Source organism: Canis lupus, chromosome 6 (genome assembly GCF_003254725.2).
Source record: "Canis lupus dingo isolate Sandy chromosome 6, ASM325472v2, whole genome shotgun sequence".
Taxonomy (NCBI): Eukaryota; Metazoa; Chordata; class Mammalia; order Carnivora; family Canidae; genus Canis; species Canis lupus.
This window is the reverse complement of record NC_064248.1, coordinates 41,055,304-41,067,591: the sequence shown is the minus strand read 5'-3', so window position 1 is coordinate 41,067,591 and position 12,288 is coordinate 41,055,304. Positions and strand designations below refer to the sequence as shown.

General features: G+C 39.3%; 1 pseudogene; it reads left to right on the top strand.

Moving 5' to 3' along the window:
• The first annotated feature begins 5,180 nt into the window (after positions 1–5,180).
• LOC112679083 (FXYD domain-containing ion transport regulator 4-like) lies at positions 5,181–11,867 on the top strand (annotated as a pseudogene).
• The last annotated feature ends 421 nt before the right edge of the window (positions 11,868–12,288 follow it).

The following is a 12,288-nucleotide window of genomic DNA, read 5'->3' as shown; positions in this document are numbered from 1 at the left end:
GAGGTCAAGAAATTAGGATGTTTTGATGTTGAAGTTTTCATAAAATGATAAAAGTTCACTGGGTGTTATACTATATATTGGCAAATCAAATTCCAATTAAAGAATATACAAAAAAATGATAAAATTACGTTGATGAGTCATGTGCCAAAGCTGTGTATGTGGGATATACCTACTTGCAGCTGAGACAGTAGGAGGGGGTCTCCTGGAGGAATTCTAGGAAGATTTTTCTCCCTGATGAGGAATGTGGCTAGACCTTCCATCTCCATTTCTGCTTTTGTGTATATACTTGTTCAAGGGATTTTTTTTTAACGTGTGGAGCTACTACAGCAATCTTACAACCAATAAGAAAGATCCAAAGACTTGCTGAGAAGGCATCTCAGAGCTCTGACACCGCTGAACTGCTGAAGAAATCCCACAACTACTTACCTCTACCCTAAGGGGATAATGTCATAATCATCCAGAACATCCTTACCTCATGCTTAGGGAACAGAAAGGGAAGGTTGTACAAACAGTGAAGATTGTCGGGGGGTGGGGATCTTTTCCAAGTATTTCTGCCTCCCAACCTGGAATACCTTGGTCTAAGAAGAGAGCAGGGTGGACAGCTTTTAAGAACTGATTATCTCAAAACACACTGGTAAACTGGAGAGGGTTGGAATTAGATAATTAATTTAATGAGTTCTGTGAGTCATTGTTTAAAAGTTTCATGATTTTCTCTTTGTTTAAATTGACCTGAAAGCCTGAGGGACTTCATTAAAAGTCAAGAGTGTTAAACACCAAGGGAATGTAGATTTGCTTAGACTTCCCTGCTTTTCATGAAAAAATGTGGCCCAATGATTATATATGTAATTAAGGTTTAAGAATCAACTCCTCTCCTACACACTACTGGAGTTATTATTAAGCATAGTTTTTCAAGGGCAGGTTCTTAAAATTACAAAAATATGGGTTCCCAAGGGACTGTGAGTGATAGAGCAGCTCCAGTTAAGGACCTTCCTTCTTTGAGGAGACAGAGTGTAACTCACATTTCATATAGACACCATCAGTAAGTACAAAACATAGACACGTGGCAGAAAGCTTGGTGATTGATCCCTCTAATACTGATGCCACAGCACTGAGGACATGACATCATGAGTCTCAGGCCTGGTCTCCAGCTCCCTGGGATGTGCATCACTCACTACAGCCAATAGCTTAGTTGATGGCTAGCATGGAATGGGGATAAACAGATTTTTATTTAGATCCCTGATCCTGATAGTCAAATTGGCCCAATATCAGATTGGTGCTGCTAAGTATAGCTGTTCCATGAAGTTTTCCCTGATGCACTCTATCTCCATTTTCTAGAATGATCCATGATCCATCTCTTCTCTCATGCATGCAGACAATTATGTGTCTATGTTTCTAAATAACAGTAATAATAATGTCTCATATTTTGAGCACTTAACTCAAAGGGACATTGTTGAGTGTTTTGTATACATTACATCATTTAATCCACACAAGAGCTCCATGAGGTAGGTACTATTGTTATTCCCATTTTATAGATGAAGAAACTGAGGTTTAGCAGGTTAACTTACTAATAAGATCTTTCAGTCGTATATGGTAGAGCCAGAATTTGAACCTCTATGACTCCAGAGTCCATACTCCTTACCACTATGGTATGTCAATTCCTTGTTACTACACAAAAGAATGCTTGTGACAAGAATAAGTAACCTCTCTTTAAAATTCCCAAACTCACAGAACTCTGTTTTTCTCTGCAACCACAAAAGGACTGATATGACAAAGGAATATCTCTTCCATCACAGCCTTCCAAAAGTTAAAGAGACAAGGCAGGTGCACTTCAGAAACTCAGAACAACCTTCTTTGTATCTTTAGGTGTTACACAATGCCCAGCATATAGAAAGTAAATAATAAATAAATGCTCAATGAACACAGTTATACAATACTGACTATAATCCTTCTTAAAAACTTTTTATTTAAATTCCACTTAGTCAACATACGGTGTAATCTTAGTTTCAGATGTACAATATAATGATTGAACACTTCCATACAGCACCTGGTGCTCATCACAAGTGCCCTTCTTTAATTCCCATCGCCTATTTAATCCATCCCCCCCCCCACATCTCCCCTCTAGTAACCATGAGTTTATTCTCTATAGTTAAGAGTCTGTTTCTTGGTTTGCCTCTCTTCTCTCTCTCTCTCTCTCTCTCTCCCTCCCTTTTCCCTTTTGTTTTGTCTCTTAAATTCCACATATGAGTGAAATCATATGATGTTTGTCTTTCTCTGACTTATTCTGGTTAGGATCGTACTCTCTCTAGCTCCCTCCATGTCATTGCAAATGGCAAGATTTCATTATTTTTGATGGCTATATAATATTCCATTGTGTACATATATCTATATGTCTCTATCTATCTATCTATCTATCTATCCCACACCTTCCTTACTCATTCATCAGACAATGGATATTTGGGCTGTTTCCATAATTTGACTATTGTAGATAATGCTGCTATAAACATCAGGGAGCATGTATCCTTTTTGATTTAGTATTTTTTATGCTTTATGTAAATACCTCACAGTACAATTGCTGGATCCTAGGGCAGCTCTATTTTTAACTTTTTGAGGAAACTCCAACTTGTTTTCCACAGTGGCTGCACCAGTTTGCATTCCCACCAACAGTGCAAGAGGGTTCCCCTTTCTCCACATCCTCACCAACTCTTATTGTTTCTTGTGTTGTTGATTTTAGACATTCTGACAGGTGTGAGGTGATATTTCATTGTAGTTTTTATTTGTATTTCCCTCATGATAAATGATGTTGAGCATCTTTTCATGTGTCTGTTGGCCATCTGGATGTCTTCTTTGGGAAAATGTCAATTGATGTCTACTGCCCATTTTTTAACTGGATTATCTGTTTTTTGGGTATTGAGTTGTAGAAGTTCCTTATAGATTTTGGATACTAACTCTTTACCCGATATATCATTTGCAAATATTTTCTCCCATTCCATAGGTTGCCTTTTAGTTTTGTTGTTTCCTTTGATATACAGAGCTTTTTTATTTTGATGATGTCCTAGTAGTTTTTTTTTTTTTTTTGCTTTTGTTTCCCTTGTTTCAGGAGACATACCTAGAAAGAAGTTGCTATAGCTCATATCAAAGAAGTTACTGCCTGTCTCCTCCTTTAGGATTTTGATGGTTTCCTGTCTCACACTGAGGTCTTTAATCCATTTTGAATTTATTCTTGTGTATGGTATAAGAGAGCAGTCCAATTTCATTCTTTTGCATTCAACACCATTTGTTGAAGAGACTGTCATTTTCCCATTGGATGTTCTTTCCTGCTTTGTCAAAAATCAATTGACTATAAATGCAGGTCTTTTGACATTGATTATGTATGCCAAAAACTCCTTTGAGTACAAAAATCTCATTTTCCTAAATTAATTTTTTTTCGATTTAAATAATCATGAATGGAAAGGGGGCATCTGCATGGCTCAGTAGTTGAGCATGTGCCTTCGGCTCACGGCATGATCCTGGGGTCCTGGGATCAAATCCCACATCAGGCTCCTTTCAGGGAGTCTGCTTCTCCCTCTGCCTATGTCTCTGCCTCTCTCTCTTTATCTCTCATGAATAAATAAATAAAATCTTTTTAAAAATCAATTGATCATATAATAGTGGGTTCTTTTCTGAGTTTTCTATTCTGTTTTACTGATCTGTGTCTGTTTTTTGTGCCAGTACCATACTGTCTTGTTCACTACAGCTTTGTAATGTAACTTGAAGTCAGAATTGTGATGCCTCCAGCTTTGCTTTTCCTTCTCAAGGTTGCTTTGGCTATTTGGGGCCTTTTGTGGTTCCATACAAATTTTAGGACTGTTTGTTCTAGCTCTGTGAAAAATGCTGTTGGTAGATTGATAGGGATTGCATTACATGTATGGATTACTTTGGGTAGTATAGACATTTTAACAATATTTCTTCTTCCAATCCATGAGCATGGCATGTCTTTCCATTTCTTTGTGTCATCTTCAATTCCTTTCATCAGTGTTATTTTACAGTTCTCAGAGTACAGGTCTTTCACCTCTTTGTTTAGGTTTATTCCCAAGTATCTTACTGTTTTTGCTGCAATTATAAATGGGATGGGTTCCTTCATTTTTCTTTCTGCTGCTTCATTATTGATATACTGAAATGTAACAGGTCTCTGTACACTGATTTTGATTCCTGCAACCTTACTGAATTGCTGAGTTCCAGCAATTTTTAGTGGAGTCTTTTGGGTTTTCTACCTAGAGTATCATGTCATCTGCAAATGGTGAAAATTTGACTTCTTCCTTGCTGCTTTGAATGCTTTTTCTTTTTCTTGTCTGATTGCTGTGGCTAGGACTTCTAGTACTATGTTAGAAGAGAGTAGACATCCCTGTCTTGTTTCTGACCATAGAAAAAGCTCTCAGTTTTCCCCATTGAGGATTACATTAGCTATGGGTTTTTCAGATATGGCATTTATTATGTTGAGGTATATTCTCTCTAACCCTACTTTGTTGAGAGTTTTTTAAATCACGAATGGATGCTGTACTTTGTCAAATGCTTTTACTGCATCTATTGAAAGGATCATATGAGAGGATGATATGAAAGGATCTTATCCTTTCTTTTATTAATGTGGTATCTAATGTTGATTGATTTGCAAATATTGAACATCCATTGCTTTACAGGAATAAATCCCACTTGATTGTGGTGAATGATTCTTTTAATGTGCTGTTGGATTCAGTTTGCTAGTATTTTACGGAGAATTTTTGCATCTATGTTCATTAGGGATATTGGCCTGTAGTTCCTTTCTTTTTTAAATGAAGTCTTTATCTGGTTGTAGTATCAGGGTAATCCTGGCCTCAGAATGAATTCAGAAGTTTTCTTTCTATTTTTTACAATAGTTTGGGAAGAATAAGTATTAACTCTCCCTTAAATGTCTGGTAGAATTCACCTGTGAAGTCCTCGACTTTTGTTTGTTGGGAGTTTTTTGATTACTGATTCAATTTCTTTGCTGGTTATCAGTCTATTCAAGTTTTATATATTTTCCTGTCTCAGTTTCGGTAGTTCATGTGTTTCTAGGAATTGATTCATTTTTTCCAGGTTGTCCAATTTGTTGGCATATAGTTTTTCATAGTATTCTCTTATAATTGTTTGTATTTCTGTGGTGTTGTTGTTATTTCTTCTTTCTCACTTGTGATTTTATCCTTTCTCTTTCCTTTTTGTTAAGTCTGGCTAGATGATTATCACTTTTATTAGTTTTTTCAAATAACCAGCTCCTGGTTTCACTGATTTGTTCTATTGCTTTTTAAGTTTCTATATCATTTCTTTCTGCTCTAATCTTTATCATGTCTCTTTTTCCACTGGCTTTAGGTTTCATTTGTTATTTTTATAGCTTTTTAGGGCTAGGTTGTGTATTTGATATTTTTCTTGCCTCTTGAGGTAGGCCTATAGTGCTTTATATTTCCCTTTTAGGACTGCATTTACTGCATCCCAAAAGTTTTGGATTGTCGAGTTCTCATTTTTATTTGTTTTCATGCAGGTTTTAATTTCCTGGTTGACCCAATCATTGTTTCATAGCATGTTGTGTAACATTTGTGGCCTTTTCAAATATTTTCTTATGATTTATTTCTGGTTTCACAGTGCTATAGTCAGAAAATATGCATGGTATGATCTCAGTCTTTTTTTTATTAGTTGAGCCCTGATCTAGTGATCTATTCTGAAGAATGTCTCATGTACACTTAAAAAGAGTGTGTATTCTTCTGCTATAGGATGGGATGTTCTGAATATATTTATTAGTCCATCTGGTCCAGTGTGTCATTCAAAGCCACTGTTTCCTTGTTGATTTTCTATTTAGATGATCTATCCATCCATGTGAGTGAAGTGTTAAAGTCCTCTATTAGGGGCAACTGGGTGGCTCAGTGGTTGAGTATCTGCCTTAGGCTCAGGTCATGATCCCAGGGTCCTGGGCTCAAGTCCCATATCAGGCTCCCCACAGGGAGCTTATGTTTTTTGGTTGCAGGATTTATTTCATTTACATTCAAAGTAATAATTGATACATATTTATTGTCACTTTATTACTTGTTTTCTTATTGTTCATGGAGATTTTCTCTGATCCTTTTTTGTCCTTGTCACTTTTGGTCTTTCCTAACTCACAGAGTCCCCTTTAATATTCCTTGCAGGGCTGGCAATATCGTTTGTTAGGAAACTATTTCTCGCCTTCTGTTCTGAATGATAGCCTTGCTGGATAGAGTATTCTTGGCTGCAGATTTTTCCCATTCAGCACATTGAATATATCATGCTATTCCCTTCTGAATTGCCAAGTTTCTGTTGAGAGATCTGCAGCTGGCCTTATAGGTCTTCCCTTGTAAACCCGGGGCTTCTTCTGTTTTGCTGCTTTTAAGATTCTTTTTCTATGACTGTATTTTGCAAATTTTACAATGATATGAATTGGTGTTGGCCTGCTTTTGTTGATTTTGGTGGGAGTTCTCTGTGCCTCCTCATCTGGATGTCTGTGTCCTCCCCAGTTTAGGGAAGTTTTCAGCTATTATTTCTTCACGTAAAATTTCCACCCCCTTTCTCTCTCTTATTTTTCTAGGACTCCTATTAATATGACTCACATTTGAATGAGTCACTGAGTTCCCTAAATCTATGTGCAGGCTGCATAATCTGCTTTCTATATTTCGTTCAGATTCATTATTTTCCATTGTTTTGTCTTCTATGTTACTAATTCATTCCTTTGCTTCTTCCAGCCTGTTTTTTCATTGCATCAAATATGTTTCCAATCTTGTCTGTTGCATTCTTCATCCCTGATTGGTTGTTTTTCAACTCTTTTATCTCTGTGGTAAGGGTGTCACTGATGCCTTCCATTCTTTTCTCAAGACCAGTGAGTATTCTTATGATTGTTGTTTTAAATTCTCCATCAGGCACGTTACTTTTATCTGTTTCACTTAGATCTCTGTCCATAGCCTTATCTTATTTTTCCATTTGGGAAAAATTCCTCCATCTTTGCATTTTGCCTAAGTCTCTGTTTTCTCTGTGTTAGAAAAGCTTATTATGTTTCTTGCTCCTGAGAGTAATTGCTTTGGGACAAAGAAGTCATGTAGTGTCTAGGGCCTGGTGCTTCAGGGAATGTCTCATGTATGCTGCATGCACTCTGCTGCTGTATTTTGTCTGCTTTGTCCTTTTGTCATCTGCAGAGGCTCTCTTTGCCTGCTGTGGCAGTGTTTGGTTCCTGGCATGTTTGTGGCCAGTTTTAATTAGGTGTGCTCTGGTCTGCTTATGAAATGAGAGCTGACACCCTTTCCACCAGAACTGAGGCCGTGCATAACTCTCTGGTTGGGAGATGTGGCATGGGCAAGGGTTTGTGCTTTCTTCTTGGTGAGAAGCCTACCACTCCAGGACTGAGGCAAGCCTGACAGAGAAGGGCAGTCCCACCAGAGTGCACAGGGGTAGAGCTTAGTGTAAGAGAACTAGGCAGCCAGTGTTAGCACTGTGCTGCTTCTCTCTAGTGGCTCTGCTTATGCTGAGAGTTAGGGAAGGGAAATGGTGCCCACCAGCTCCTTTGTTCCCAGGGAGGCTCTCTGTGAATGCTGTCTCCCAAAGACTAGCTTCAAGAAGAGCAAATAATCTCCTCTTGTGTGCCCCGGGTGTTCTTCAGATCACTGTTTTCATGCTATCTATTCCTGGGTTGTTTGTCTGCTTTCTCCTTAGGAGAAGTGCAGTGCCCTCCAGGTTCTATCCCAGCCAAGCCTATTGACCTTTTTTATTTATTTATTTATTTATTTATTTATTTATTTATTTATTTATTTATTTTTGCCTATTGACCTTTAAAAGTCTAGGCTTTAAGCCCAGTTGGTTGCAAGATTCATAAAATCAAGCCCCTCTCATATCCAAGACAATGGCTTTGAGGAAATGTTCTCCTATGCATTCCTCTGTGATCCTCTTTCTCTTTCCCTTCTTGGTGACCATGGCTCCCTCCCCTCCACAGCACTCACAATCTGTTTCTCTCCTAAAACACATCTCCACACTTCCTACTTTCTTTGATATGGTCTCTTCTCTCCCTTTAGTTGTGGAGTTTGTTCTGTCAGTCTTCAGATCAATTTCTGGGGTATTTAGAATGTTTTGATAGTTACCTAGTTGTGTTCATGGGAGGAGATGAGCCTAGGGTGAACACTTGAACTCTTCTCTATGTTCCTTTTCTTTATTTTTTTTTAATAATTTTATCCATCCACTTGACGGAGAGAGAGAGAGAGAGAGAGAGAGAGAGTTCATGAGCAAGGGGAGTGGCAGGCAGAGGGAGAAGGAGAAACAGGCTCCTCCAGACCAGGGAGCTCAATGCTGGTTTGCAAATTCCAGCACCCTGGGATCATGACCAGCCAAAAGCAGACGCTTAACCGACTGAGCCACCCAGGTGTCCCTTGCATGCTATCGTATGCTCTTAAGAGGAAAGTATTTAGCTATGAGTTTGAGAAACCTTTTTAAATGCTTAAAAAGTTCTAGGTTTACTTCTTCTAATACTGAAATCTTCAGGGGATCCCTGGGTGGCGCAGCGGTTTAGCGCCTGCCTTTGGCCTAGGGCGCGATCCTGGAGACCCGGAATCGAATCCCACATCGGGCTCCCGGTGCATGGAGCCTGCTTCTCCCTCTGCCTGTGTTTCTGCCTCTCTCTCTCTCTCTCTCTGACTATCATAAATTAATTAATTAATTAATTTAAAAAATTTTTTTAAAAATAGTGAAATCTTCAGAAGTAAGCAATCCAGAGATAATATCATGTATCATAGACAGCACAAGGACCCAGGTTTGTTTGTATCTCTTCAATCCACTGAACTTATCATAAGGTTTTTCTCATTGCAACATGGCTTGGAAGGATGTGTAGACCTTTGTAGTTTTTTTTTTTAAATTTCCTGGGAGAATTTAGATTTTTCTCTTGTTAATTATGATTAGCCAACTTACTTTACAAAAAGAAACTATTTAAATATCCCTCTGGTTCCCAAAAGACTCTTAATCTTTTAAAACACTAGTTAATGTAAAACTCTATTCTTGTTTACCTTGGCCCCATTTAGTGTGATTGAAACAAAACATCATCATTAGGGCAGTTCTTGTCCAAGACCATTAAAAGTTCGGCCTCCTCTGCTTTATCAGTATTTTTCTGATAGTGCCCTCAGAGAATGGAAAATAACTATAAAAGAAAAAAGAAAGGAATGAAATGAAGGGAGGAAGAAAGAAAACAGGTTTTTATCAAGGTTGCTATTGAAGTCTGAATAACATCCTAAGATCACATATAACTAGCTAATGACATCTAGAATAGTCTCTAACTAAAAATGTCAATCTGAATGCTGCTCTTGGGCAAAGGCAAGTAGATAAAATCCTGCAAAAATGTCCCTACTCTCCAAGATGCTGGTTGATATTTACTGACATCTTCCTTTTGTTTAACCCCTTGCCTCTGACCTCTAGTCTACAAAATTGACCCCTGTTTCAAAGAAAGCCTGAAATTATAAAGTTGATTCCATAGCTCCAAGGGAAGAATATAGCAAGAAAAAAAATGCCACATCTCCCAAAAATGGCAAGAATTCTCCTATAATGTTATAATTAGATATATCCAACTACACAAATCTCACATTTTTAGGATAAAACTGTTTCCACACTGCCAAAACAAGCTGCAACTCCAGTAAGGTGTCCCAGGTACTGAACTTTCTCTACCTTTAATTCTCTTTGATTCAGTAAAGCAGAATCTTCTGTCATTGTGCCTGTCCTAGTTATGAATACAGTATTGAGTTCTATTAAAAAAAATAAAACTCTTAAAACTCTTAAAATAAAATTCTAGCCCTTACAGAAAGTTTTTTAAAAGAGATTAAATTTGTTTTAGAGTGTATATTTAGAAACAAAAACAAGTCTATCATTATTCATAGATGATATCATTTTCTATGTAGAAATTTCAAAAGATCTATAGTTAAATTATGAGAACTAAAACATGAGCTCAGCCAAATTTCTGGTATAGTAAATACATAAAATCAACTTTGTATCTGTATATCAGGGCAAAGAAAATAATAATATATTATACTTAAAATAGCTTAAACATATAGCACCTAGGGACAAATCTCCAAAAATGCACAAGACCTCTATGAAGACAACTATAAAACACTAGTGAGGTAAATTAATAAAAAAATCTGAATAAGTGGAAAGAAATAATACTCATTATTCATAAAACTCAATTAAAAATCCCACTCTTTGTGATGTGTATGTGCACACACGTCTGTGGACCATAACAATTTGATTATAGAATTTCTACAAAAATGAAATGATAAAGAATAGCACTTCTCAGCTAGAAAGAGTTCTTCTCACCAGGAAAGCAATAATGAATGGGGCGACTGGGTGACGAGCACTGAGGGGAGCACTTGATGAGCCCTGGGTGTTATACTATATGTTGGCAAATCGAACTCCAATAAAAAATATACAAAAACCCCAATTAATATCTCTGGGAGACCTCCAAAGTCCACTTAAGAAGTTTAAGCAACACAATGGAACAAAAAATCTTGAAAAGAGAAAGAAGGCAGCTTCATTCTGTCTTCATGATCCTATTGCACAAGCCACCATTATTCAGCACCAAGAACTAACTTCTCAGCTAGAAAAAATTCTTCTTACCAGGAAAGCAATACTGAAGTGAGGGACCAGCTTCTCTTCTCTCACGGCACTGTGCAAAGGTTTCCCTTTGTTTTCACCCCACCCAGACTGGCAAAGCTGAGATACAGACAGCTGGTTAGGAAGAAGGAAGACAAGCAGAGGCTATTACTAACAAGTCACAGTGAGAATAATTGCAGTTCTGACAGAACTACTTTGCAGACAAACTCAGTACATTTTGCTACCAAGAAAGCCAATAGCCAGTGCAACCACCACAGACCCCCTGCAGATTTTGCCAGCTTTCTGTCCCACAGGTATCCATGTTCACTAAAACCAGCCACCTGAGTCCCTTCTTGCTTCCTCCCCACTTTTTCACTCTACCTCAGGAACCACGTCAGAAGTCATCCAAGCCCTCTATGGCTACATGAGTAGAAGATGCCACGTGAGATTCCCCCCATAAATCCTCACTGCCAAGCTCATGCTTACAGCCCCTCTGGCTGTGCATGTCCACCCACTGGTGTAACCCACCTCTACAACAGCACATATGCCCCAGGGAGAAGTGCACATACAGCCATGGGTGAGTATACCAACACAGGCCCTCACAGTTGCTTGTGGGCCCAAATTAGTTCTGCCTTCTGTCACTGGCCAGCCTCACTGTGCCCACCTGTCACTAGTCCCTCCAGTTGTGCATCTGCATGACCCCAGACCAGCCCCTCATCATCAACATCTGCTACAGTATGCACACCCAGGGGAGCTACAAGAGGGCATGTGAGCATCCAGGGCCTCTGCAGCTACCAATAAGTCCATAGTTGACCTTGGCCTTTGCCACCTGCTTTGGCCTCCATCACTATGTGTGTGCAGCCTTTCCAGACTGCGTTCTGCTCTCAGTCCCCCTCTGCAGCTGTATCATGAAGAGAGTGATGCAGGACCTGCTCTTCACACTGGCAGGCCTGCCTTGGAAGCCAGTGACCTGGTTGATAAAGACAGTCCCTTATACTATGACTGGGAAAGCCTGCAGCTGGGTGGGATGATTTTTGGAGGACTCCTGTGCATCGCTGGAATCTTGATAGCCCTGAGTGGAAAATGCAAATGCAAATACCCTTACCGGAGAAAGCCACTCCACTCATCACTCCAGGCTCTGTCAGTACCTGCTGAGCACAGGCACTCCTGGTACCATCTCCCATGCTGTTCCCTCCCCACTTGGTGGCCTTAGCTTCCATAATGGCCTTTTACCCCAAGAAAGGCTCTCTTCTGATCAGGAGGCTGTCCAAAGCTTATTTCTCAATTAAACTGTCTCATCCCTCCCTCCCCCCAAAAGAAAACTATCCCCTGCCACTACATGGATACCTGAAGCTGGCCCCTCCAGCCAAGTGTGTGCACACCACTGGCCCTGGCCACCACTGCTGCTTACTCTGGTCCCTAGCTACTGGACTGGAGGTGCTTCTGAGGACCCCAAGCAAACCTCCTGCAAACCTCCTCCAGTGCTAACCAAGGACCACACAGTTGTCAATGCTGTGAAGGCCATTGGCCTGAGCCAAAGAGATCATATCCCCCAGAACCCAGTGCCACCATATGACCACACACTTGGCACCCTGTACCACCAGATTCATGATCCAGCATGCTCCCACACATGGGTGAAAAGTTTCCTTTAAAGTCTGAAAGAGATGACTGCTTTTGCAAATG